The sequence below is a fragment of the Phaseolus vulgaris genome, chromosome 1, assembly GCF_051622355.1.
Source record: "Phaseolus vulgaris cultivar YP4 chromosome 1, ASM5162235v1, whole genome shotgun sequence".
NCBI classification, from domain to species: Eukaryota; Viridiplantae; Streptophyta; class Magnoliopsida; order Fabales; family Fabaceae; genus Phaseolus; species Phaseolus vulgaris.
Genome location: NC_143498.1, coordinates 5,679,411 through 5,691,041, shown reverse-complemented (window position 1 = coordinate 5,691,041; position 11,631 = coordinate 5,679,411). Strand labels below are relative to the sequence as shown.

The window sequence follows — 11,631 nt, the reverse complement described above, 5'->3', positions numbered from 1 at the left end:
TTAAACCTAGGAATGATTGCATTTGACTGGAAATATTTGAATCATTTATAGTGTAGAAGAAGGTGTTTGATATTGAGTGATTGCAATTGTGTCATTGTTGTTGCAATTGGAAGCAAGGTGAAGAAAATAGTGCTTTGTAATAGTGTGTTTTTCTTCGTTGTGCTAAGTGGAAACATGATTTTGAAATCGTAGTAAGTATTTTTTTTTTCCTTTTGCATTTCTTCATAGATTGTGACTCAATTTCATTGTCTAGCTGATGATGTGGAGGATGTTAGGATTGGAATGGAGAGTGAATAAGGGGTTTGTGACAATGTTTGTGAGGGTGGTCAATCTAGAATGGAGAGTGAAAAGTGTGCTAGTATGAATGTTTGTGAGGGTGGTGAATCTTAAATGGATGATGTCATTATAAATAAAAACTAAATAAAGTCATTATAAAAACTAAAAATTTATTTATTTTAAATTTCATCATGATTTCAAAAGAGTATAGAATCATAAGATATAATACGAGGGAGCATGAGACTTTCAGATGTTACCTTCATACAAGATCTACATTGTTTAAAAAAGCTAGAAGATAAATTTCTTAAAGTTTGAATTGATTTCTTCACAAGACGACATTAAACTATTAATGTTCATTTATCATGTTACCCTTGAAATGATAGATAAAATAAATACTGAATTTTGATGGATAAGTGTATGAAAAGTCTTCACATCTACTATGAAATAATAAAATTGATAACACACTTGTTATTTAAGAACTACAATGTTGTCACTCACCTCTTACCTCTAACAAGTTCGTGAGGTCCCTTTCTCCTATTTTTTTATCCTCAAATAATAAATAAAATAAAATGCGACACTTTAGGGGTGTCCCAACTCTTATACAAATACTTCGGGAGTGTCTCAACCCTTATACAAAAATGATCATGGCCAACCTGCTTAACACCTGATCTATAAACAAACTTCAGGCTCAAGAAACCACCCAACCAATCCTTAATAATGAATATGAATGGTAGGCCATATCAAAAGAAAACATCAACTACACTGTCAGGATCCTTATAAGGGCAAAACACAATACAACCAAAACATCCCCTAATACCACAAAAAACCCACAAAAACATATACAAATGAAAAACCCTCACCCACAAAAAACTAACTCACACTTGAATCCACTTTCTTCAATCCTAAAAACCTTACATGCCTTTCTTCTATAACGACCAATTTGAGGGGACATTATTGTTTAATTGTTTTAATATGCCATTATCACTACCAACTTTTCTTACCTCAAAAGGGTCTCAATTTTGTTTAGAATTGCTACCTTTGATAGAGGCAAGTAAAATATAGTGGTCATCACTGCAAAAATGTTTCTCAACAAATTAATACATGCAAAACTTATGTACCTCTATCACTTGGTTAAAACCTAGTCTTACCACCAACCTAACTACACTGTTATAATAATTTTAAACCCAAACCTAATTTCATCTATGATCATAAATTCAACATAGTTGAAAATGTGTACAATTAATACATTTCTTATATTTCATGGTTCACTATAATGTAAATTTGATGTGTTATCCAAAGTACTTTTCCATTTTTGTGAGCATTATTGCAACCTACATGTCAACGCACACACATTTTTGTTTTTGTTTAACTTGATGTTAGCTTGACCAAATAGAAGGATAGAAATTGCATATGAATAGCAAATGGTTATACATGCAAATTGAAGTGTGAGCTAAAACGAAACCATCCAAAAATGGCAGAATAAGTTGGACCATATAAGAAGGTCGAAAAAATCCAAAAGATTGAATTAAATACACAATGCTTACATGATTGAGACTCGTTTTGGTTCCATTCTATTAATTGTGAAGACCTTTAAGTCTTCTCTAGGGCTCAATTATTTCAAGCTCAAATTCCTAGTGTTTTTGTAAGCAAATGCGAGCACCGGTAACCATGCATGGGATCAAATGCAAGTTCAACATATAGATGTCTAAGGACACAAGAAGTGGGGTTTTAGATCACTCTATGAGGCATTTTGGAGCATTAAGACGTTACCTTATTCAATGATAACTGCTTGGAGAGTTTTGGGGGATAGGCTACCGACTTGTGTTAACTTGGAGAAAATAGGGGTAAATTTGGAAAAAAATCTTGTGTGTTATGTGTGGGGAGGTCGAGGAATCCGGAAGTCATGTGTTCTTTAAATGTAAAGTAGCTTGGAGGGTTTGGTGCTTATGTAGTAAGTGGATAAGGGAGATTATGGTGTACCATTGGGATTCCATATCCCATTTTTTGCAATTTAAACTTGGTTGGGCAACACAAAAGATTAACAACATCTGGGAAAATGTGTGGATTGTTGTGGTTGGGGAAATTTAGAAGCAAAAGAATCTCATAATTTTTAAGAATGGTAGAGTTGATAGCTTAAAGATTTTTACTCATTTGATTTGGTTAGTATGTGGTATGGTGTTGATTGTATAAGAGTTGGGACACTCCTGAAGTGTCTCATTTTATTTTATTTATTTATGCTGAAAAAAATATTCATGCTTACCTTTTGACAAATGGTGACATTTTCCTTGATGGTTTGAGTTGACTTATTTTTATCCTTATTAACTTTCCCTGCTCACAATACATTTTCTTTCAAAAGTAACAAAACATTATATGTACAACTTACCAGAGTAAAGTGGTATCTTGGACTAAATCCAGGGAGCACACTATTGAAAGCTTGTCTTACCGACCATTAACTTTCCCAAAAAGGAAATTCAAGTTCATCATCCAAGATCCCTGACATATATCAACTTCATTGTTGACTTCAAGTGCATTATGTTCCATTTGTTGTTAGCAATCAAACCACCAAATTGTAGTGACCAGACTCATTGTCATCTCATTCCATTTGATGTTGCTCGCCCAATGCTCTGATCTCTTTTAGGCCCTCTTCATCCATGGCTACATGCATGCTTCCACTAGCTTGAGTTGTAGTACTGGATTCAACGATATTCATCACTGTGGAAACCCTTTCTCCCTGTGACTGTGATATTCCAATCAAAGGAACGTCTTGGTCAGTCACAAATGGATGGGAAATTAATGTTGGAGATGAGTAAGAGCATAGTAATTAGTTATTGTTGTAAGGACAAAGGGCAGGTTCTAAAATGATGTTGTTATTCAGCACAAGGGTAGGATCCAACATGTTGTTATCCAACACAAGGGTAGGAGGATCTAACATGTTGTTATCCAGCAAAAGGGTAGGATCCAAAGTGTTGTTGTTAAGCAAAATGGTAGGATCCAATGTGTTGTTATTAAGCAAAAGGGGGGTCCTAAATTGTCGAAACTGTGTAGATTGAGGTTGAATCTCAATGCCTGACTTAAAAGTATGAAATTGGGAGTTTTGGCTGAAGGGGTGGATGAGCAAATGGAGAAGGAATGGTGTTGGGGTAGAAATTTGGAATTGGAAGAGGAGGTGGAGGAAAATGAAGAGAAGGAAAGGGTGGGAAGGGAGAGGAGTAAGAAAGATCATTTAAGTAATGTGAAATTTTGTTTGAGGATGATAGAAACATCCTAGGCCTTCTCCTAGCCTTGAATCTTCCATTTGGGCTAAACCTTGAATAAAAGGGAGGATGGAAAGACAGTGGTTGATTTTGTTGGAGTTGTTGATGCTCATTAGCCAGTTTCATGGTTGCGTTGTGGTATTCAAGGCAGTGACAATCTCTTTCCTTGCCTCCGCTATATTCATTAGCTTTTCTTGATAAGGCATGTTAGTAAGCCTTCTTCTAACTTGTCTCCTGAGTCGTTGTTGGCCATGTTGTTGTCTTAGATTTTGATTTGGGGAAACATGGCCATCAACATCAACATCAACACAACTTGAGGCTTTGTTGTTAATGGTGGAGTGTATTGGTTTTAAGGTGTCCAATTTTTTCTTATGATTGTAAGCAAATAAGAGTTAAGAAGGAGGAGATGGAGGAGGAGGAGGGTCTTGTTGAATTTCTATGAACTTTTTTTTTTTGCTTTAGAGACTATCTCTACCTCTCATTTCTATGGGGTTTTGTATGAACATGGGTGTGAATAGAAGGGAGAAGGGAGAGGAAAAGTTGGTGGAATCATGGTTTTTCTCCTATAATAGATACCAAGTCATAATATACAGGAAGATAGTGAAGCAAAAAAGTTTTAAATCTTCTTCAAGGCCTCGAGTATTATTATAAAGAGATGGGGACAACATAGAGCTTTTATGTTGTTTTGGATTTTCCCCTATTTTGGCAAACTACGCTTGTTACCATTTTATTACCACCCACTTTAAATGGATTTCTTCAGCTCATTGGTCTCACTCAGTCACACACCGAGTCATGTCTTCAACGCTACAATACAAACTTTGCCTCTATCTTTGCTAAATACCCTTTCCCTTACCAAAATCATTCAACAACAAAATAAATAAATTGCATTCTCAAACAACAAAATCAATGAAATTTGTTCATAATTTTTGTAACCATTTTTTTAATTTGATTGGTATGAGAAATTCAATATAGGATGAATGCATGTTTCTATTGTAAAGGAAGGTTTATGATTATGATATAAGATGATTCCTTCCCAAGTCTTACATTATATAGTTTATTTAAATTTGTAGTGCTCTCTTTTTCATTAACAATTGATTATAGTAATTATGAACATTAACAACTTATTATAGTAATTAACCAATTAAAATTAACTGTCACTACAAGTTTTAACTTAATTAGCATAATATTGAATGAAATCTCCATTCAAATAGAAAAAAAATAAAAAAATAAAAGTAAATTTAAGGCTTAAATTCTTGAAGAAAAACCGTATGTATAAATTTGTTTATATGTTTTCTCATTTCACTATTTTCATGTTTTATTTCTCATTTGTTTGTTGTGTTGTGACTAAATATTTTCTATTTTCATGGTTGAAAATATGACAGAAACCGTAACGGCTATTCAAAACTTCATCTTTTGTGACGGATTACTTGAACCATAATTGTGTGCAATAATCCTAGAAAACATACTATTTCTGCAGACACCTGAGAGAAGATTTGGAAGTGTACTTTCCGATAATTCAGCTTCTGAGCACTGCAAAAATTCCAACATGAAATATTCGTACACAAATTAAATACAACAAATTCATTTTAAAATACACAGAAAAAAACTAATATACAATTTTCTCCATTTTCTTGTTCTAAAATATTCAGTTCTTCAATATTTTAAAATAATGATTTTATTCTAACTGTCTCGATTAAAATATTGTTTGTTACTTTTTTTAATAGGATAAACAAAAAGTTTACCAAAAGTACATACACAAATAACGTTTTATTCGTAATTATAAGAAGTTTTCGAGTCATGAAAAAAATTGCGTATATTTTCATGTTTCCGTTATTATCATATTAATATGTGACGTGTAAGTTAACATTATAATGTTTTAATATTAATACTTGAGTAATAGACTAATTTCGCCATCAAGATTTCTAATATAGGAAAACATACCAAAAAAAATCATAAACTAAAATATTAATTTATACATAAATTAAAATGATTTTTTTTTATAAAAGAACTGCTACAAATTAAATTTAATATAAACTAATTTTATCTCGTGAGAAACTAACTTTAATTTTTGTTTACTTAAATTCTTATGCATAAATTTATTGAAACATGACCTACATATCAAAGTCTTAATTTGCATAATCAAAGTAAGATCAATAATTTTAAAAAAAATGAAAACCAAATATCTATATTTTAAAGTAGAGTGATCAAAATTATGAATTGAAACAAATAGAAAGATCAAAATTATATTTTAGCCTATAAATATCATATAGTAAGAAGTATAAGTGATATTATAAAAAAATAAAATTTTTATCTATTTTTTTCTATATCTAATAAATGATTTATATGATATGTTTTTTATTATTTGATGCTATACAAAAATGTTACAATGAAAGCTTAAGTTTTTTAAACTTATATGAACATACACGAAACCTAAATTATAAAAAAATATTATGTGTAACAACCAAATTATTTAAGTTAATAGAATTACGTGGAATAAAATGAATTTTTTTAAATATTATAAATAAATTTAAAAAACTTTATTTTTCTTATAAAATTTCATTTCTTTATATTTATTAATTCTCTATACTTTTTCTAAACTTCTTTATTGTCTTTATTTTTTCACTATCACATCACACCTTTGAAGAGATAGTTAATAATAAATTAAAATAAACTAATCAAAATCTTAATCAGAAAGACACCAATTTCCTTTTACACAGAAAATAGAGAAATAATTATAATAAAAAAACCTTGACTTGCAACATTTATTTACACTGCATCTTTCTGTCCATCTTCAAAGACTTTGCAGACTTCTACTTGATTGAATCACAGTATTTATGGTCATATCGGTTGACTTATTTTCTTTCTCCTTCATGCACCCTACTCACAATAAATTACAAATTTTGATTCTTTAAGATTCCCATCAATTAAACACTCTTAATTAATGTTCACTATAATTAAGTTTAATTCAATTTATAATTCCTAAAGTCGTATCTTAGAGATAAAAGAACTTAATAAGTTACTCCCTCATGTTTTTATTATCTTTTTCGTTTAGCCAGTAACAAGAAATATAATAAAAAAACTTTATTATAATAAAAATAAATATAGAATTTTCTTTTTTACTTTTTTATTTTCCACCTACATAATAAATACATATGTAAATTATTTAAAGATTAAAAATACATAAAATGTGATGGATAAGTACTCAAAACTCTTTACATTTACTATGAAATAATAAAATTGATAACACACTTGTCATTTAAGAACTACAATAATGTCACTCATGAGGTCCCTTTCTCTTATAAAAGCTAATTTTGAGGGGACCATTATTATTTAATTGTTTTAATATGTCATTATCACTACCAACTTTCCTTATCTCTAAAGGGTCCCAATTTTGTTCAGAATTGCTACCTTTGAGAGAGGCAAGTAAAAGATAGCGGTCATCACTCCAAAAGTGTCTCTCAACAAACTCATACATGCAAAATTGGAGGCGGAATTGGAGGAGTGTAGGTGGAGGTGGCGGATTTGGTGGCGACGGTGGCTTTGGAGTTGGTGGTGGCTTTGGTGGTGGCGGTGGCGGTGATGTTGAATTTGGCGGTGGGCACTAAGTAGAACATAAGAGTGTTGATAAAAGTTTGGCATGCAAGAGTGATTGAAATTGTTTTACACATTCCATGTTTTGTTTTAAAGATAAGAGTTGATGCTTATAACATTTGAATTAAGTTATATTGCAAGCAATGATTTCTACTCTTCTATATTAGATGTTGCATGGGAAGTAAAGCTTTGTAACCATCCAACAATGGCAGAATAGGCTGGACCATATAAGAAGGTTGCAAATATCCAAAGATTGAATTAAATACTCAATGCTTACATGACTAAGACTTGTTTTGGTCCCATTCTATTAATTGTGAAGACCTATGAGTCTTCTCTAGGCTCAGTTATTTCAAGCTCAAGTTTTCAAATGAAATTAATCATCCATTAAATTAATAAATTTAAGTTTAAAATGTAATTTATTCAAGTTTAACTAAATTTTATTTTATTTTCAATTTAATCCATTAGGTTAGCTTGGATTTATCCTCTTATTACTTCACCACTTTCAATTCAACCGTTAATTATAGTTAAGTGTTGTTGGATTGAGTAATACTAAATTCAAAGTAAATTTTGAGTTTGAATTTTATTAATGAAACAAATAACCATTGGGATGAACGACCATACCAAAAATAGTTAGTAAAAATTTATAACAAAAATTAGTCATTGATAAATGTTAATAATTCTTTATATCTATAATATGGTTAGTTAAAAATATAATAAATTCAGAAGAAAAATATTTTTTATATATTTCATTAAATTTATTTAATTAGTTTTTTTTTTAACTTTAACTGTGTTTATTCTTTTATTACGTTACAATACAAAATTGCCTATATATCTTACTGGAACATTACTATTAATATAGAAACAACTAATTAATATAGTACCCTAGAATGTTTAGTAGAAAGGAGTGGAAACATTTACAAGCTTGTAAAATAAATTAAGTAAAGTCATAATTATATAAATTTGGTTAAATTTAGTGTGTTTGATTTTTTTTTAATTAAACCAATAAGTTTGATCTAAAGAATAAAAGAAAATACATGCATTTTTGTTGAATTTTAATTTATAATAATACTTTAGGTTGGTGTGATTCAACTCTCAACACTAAAATCTAACCTCAGTTTTTACCATAAGGTTTGAACAATTTATTAAAAAAAATGAAAATGTTTAGTTTGTCTATATATATACTAATTGATCAGTGACTGGAGTTTCAACCAAAACAACATCGGAGTGCATATTTATATGTTCAACCGTACTTTTCAGTTTCACTGAAAAACAATTCACTAACTTTACCTTAGTAGGCTATTTTAAGTATGATCTATAATGTTATAGAGGAAGAAGTAAAGGAAGAGGTTTGGCCGTGTGAAGGTTCAAAGAACTCATGACCAGATGAGTTTATTTTAACTTCATCAAGTATAACTGGGATACTCTTAAGCACAACATTGTGGAAGTTGTGCTTTGTTTTCAGGAAACAGGTTGCTTTTCGAAGGGTTGTAATGTCTCTTTTATAACCTTAGTACCTAAAGTAAGAGATCCCATAAATCTCGATCAATATAAACCTTAAGAATGTACTCTCTATGGTTATTGATGACATCCAGTTGGTTAGATGAATGTTTGATAGCGCGTCTTAGTGGCCAATTAGGTGGTTGAGGAGATAAGGAGGTACTAGAGGAGTGGATTGTGTTTGAAGGTGGACTATGAAAAGGCGTATGATTCAATAAGGTGGAATTTCTTATATGATATGCTACACAGACTGGGCTTTCACTATAAATGGATCAAGTGGGTCAAAGGCTGCTTGAAGTCTGCAACGGTATCAGTTCTGCTGAATGGAAGCCCCACGACAGAATTTTATCCATCTAGAGGGTTGAGGTAGGGAGATCCATTAGCTTCGCTCCTCTTTCTTGTTGTAGCTGAAGGCTTGGGCGGGCTACTTAGACAAGCGCTTTAAGGAGAATCTACTTAAAGGTGTGAAGGTGGGAAGGAGTGAGATTGAATCTTGCATGTTACAATTTGCGGATGATACTTTAGTCATGTGTGAAGACTCCTTCTCCAATTTCATTGCAATTAAAGTTATATTAAGGTGTTTTGAGTTGGTCTCTGGTTTTGAAAATTAACTTCCACAAATCAAATGTTGAGAGGAATTCCCTTAAATGAAATGCAAAATCTTTAAATTATACTCTCATGAGGATACCTTTCATTTACCTGGGGTTTGAAGTAGGAGGTAACCCATGGAAAAAGCAGTTTTGGGAGTCAATTTTGAATGAGATAAGTGTTAGGCAGGAAGAATTTTCTTTATTAAGTTGGTATTTTCTGCCTTATCCCTATTTTATTTATCCTTCTATAAAGCTCCGACATCGATGTGTAATAGAATAATCAGTATCCAGAGGAGGTTCCTTTGGGCATGGGAAAGAGATCATACATTAATAGCCTGGGTCAATTGGGAGAATGTATGCAAACCTCTAGAGGAAGGAGGGCTGGGGATTAGAGATACCAGAATGTTTAACAGTGCTCTGTTAGCAAAATGGAAATGGCGGTTGGTGAGCAAAGAACAAGGAAAGTGGAAAGATATTCTTGCATTAAAATACGACTTGGAATCAGGGCGAAGCCAGACCAATGTGAAATTCCAATATTGGTGGTGGAGAGACTTAAGTAAAGTATGTGGCGACGGAGAAGACCAAGGATGATTCCAAAAAACATTAGTTTGGAAAGTTGGATCTGGGGACAGAGCAAGATTCTGGGATGATGTTTGGATTGGCGACAGTAAACTTGCTAATTTGTACCCTAGGTTGTATTCCATATCATTAGACTAGGGGATGATGATGGGCGAGGTAGGTGTGTGGGAAGACATAGTTTGGTACTGGAGGTTGAGGTGGGGGAGGGTCAGGTTTGACTGGGAATCTGTACAAGAAGAAGAAATGTCAAGGTTCATCTCTAAGGGAGTTTTGAATAGGGAGGAATCAGACCTCCAACTTTGGGGAGGGGATACTATAGGGGAACTCTCAGTTAAGTCAGCTTACGTGTGTCTCGCTAATCAAGTCAATGGTCTGACTGATGGACTCTTTAAACAGTTATGGCAGAGTAAACTAATTAGGTTAGCTTTTGGATTTATATTTTTGTTACTTCACCGCTTTCAATTCAACCCTCATTATAGTTAAGTTATAACTCTGTTGTTGGTTTGAGTAATGCTAAACTCAACTTATTAAGTAAATTTCTGAGTTTGAATTTTGTTAATGAAAGAAATAACAAATGAAAAGTTATAACGAAATCATTGATAAAAGTTAATAATACTTTATATCAATAATATGGTTAGTTAAAAAAATAATAAATTTAGAAGAAAGCTAATTTTTATATATTTCATTAAATTGATTTAATTAGTTTTTATTTTGTTAGCTTTAACTTTGTTTACATTCTTTTATTACATATTACAATTTACAAAAGAGAATTGCCTATATATCTTAATTGAACATTATTAATATATACACTACTAATTAATATATTAACCTAGAATGTTTAGTAAAAAGGAGTGGAAACATTTACTGCAAAATAAACGAAGTAAAGTCATAATTATATAAATTTGGTTTAGTTTAGTGTGTTTATTTTTTTAAATAAGAAAATTAAACCAATCAATTTTTATCTAAAGAATAAAAGAGAATCAAACACAAGCATTTTTGTTGAATTTTAATTTCTAATAATTTTAGGTTGGTATTTATGAACCCTTGTGAAATCTAACCTCAATTTTGAGTGCACAGATTTGAACAATTTATAAAAAAGAGAATATGAAAATGTTTAGTTTGTTATTTACTAATTTTTTTTTTATTAACAAGAAAGAATAAAATAATATAAACCACTTCAGGATGATCCATCCTTTATACAAATTGAAAAATAACTTCTAATCCTCCCCCTAGAACACTTTAACACTTTACCAACAACAAACAATACCTAGACCACAACAAAAAGCCTAATCAACCACTTAACAAACATTACTGAATCAATCTCATACAAATCAAAAGATCAAGAATAAAAAAAAAAAAGACTGAAGATACCTTGAAAGTTACCTATGACTAAATTTTTAATTGTATAAAAGTGAACATTTTTTAAACATCAATCACATCATCTTTAAAAAATAACATTATTCTTTTATTTTCTTATATTTATTACAATATAAAAATGCATCTTTATATGTTTAATCTTAGTTCTCAGTTTGACTGAAAAACAATTCACTAACTTATTTGATTTTGATGCAAAATTAGTGAGTTCTTGAACATTGTCTTGAAAAATGAAAAACATTATGGTTAATCCTTTCATGAATACTTCAAATTTGCAACTTATAAATTTGGTTTCATTTATTTTGCTTTATTTTCTAAACAAAACTAAAGCAGACAAGTTCTACTGAAAGAATAAATATAATTCAAACCTTTAGTTTTATTTAATTGTCAATACAATATATTTTAATAGTTTAAAATGATGTTATTCAATTTATACACTTTTTTTATATTTGTGTTATTTAGAGCCTAAT

At 30.8% G+C, this 11,631-nt stretch overlaps 1 pseudogene; it reads right to left on the bottom strand.

The window, feature by feature from the left end:
- Positions 1-2,725: 2,725 nt before the first annotated feature.
- Positions 2,726-7,144, bottom strand: LOC150029472 (uncharacterized; annotated as a pseudogene).
- Positions 7,145-11,631: the final 4,487 nt, after the last annotated feature.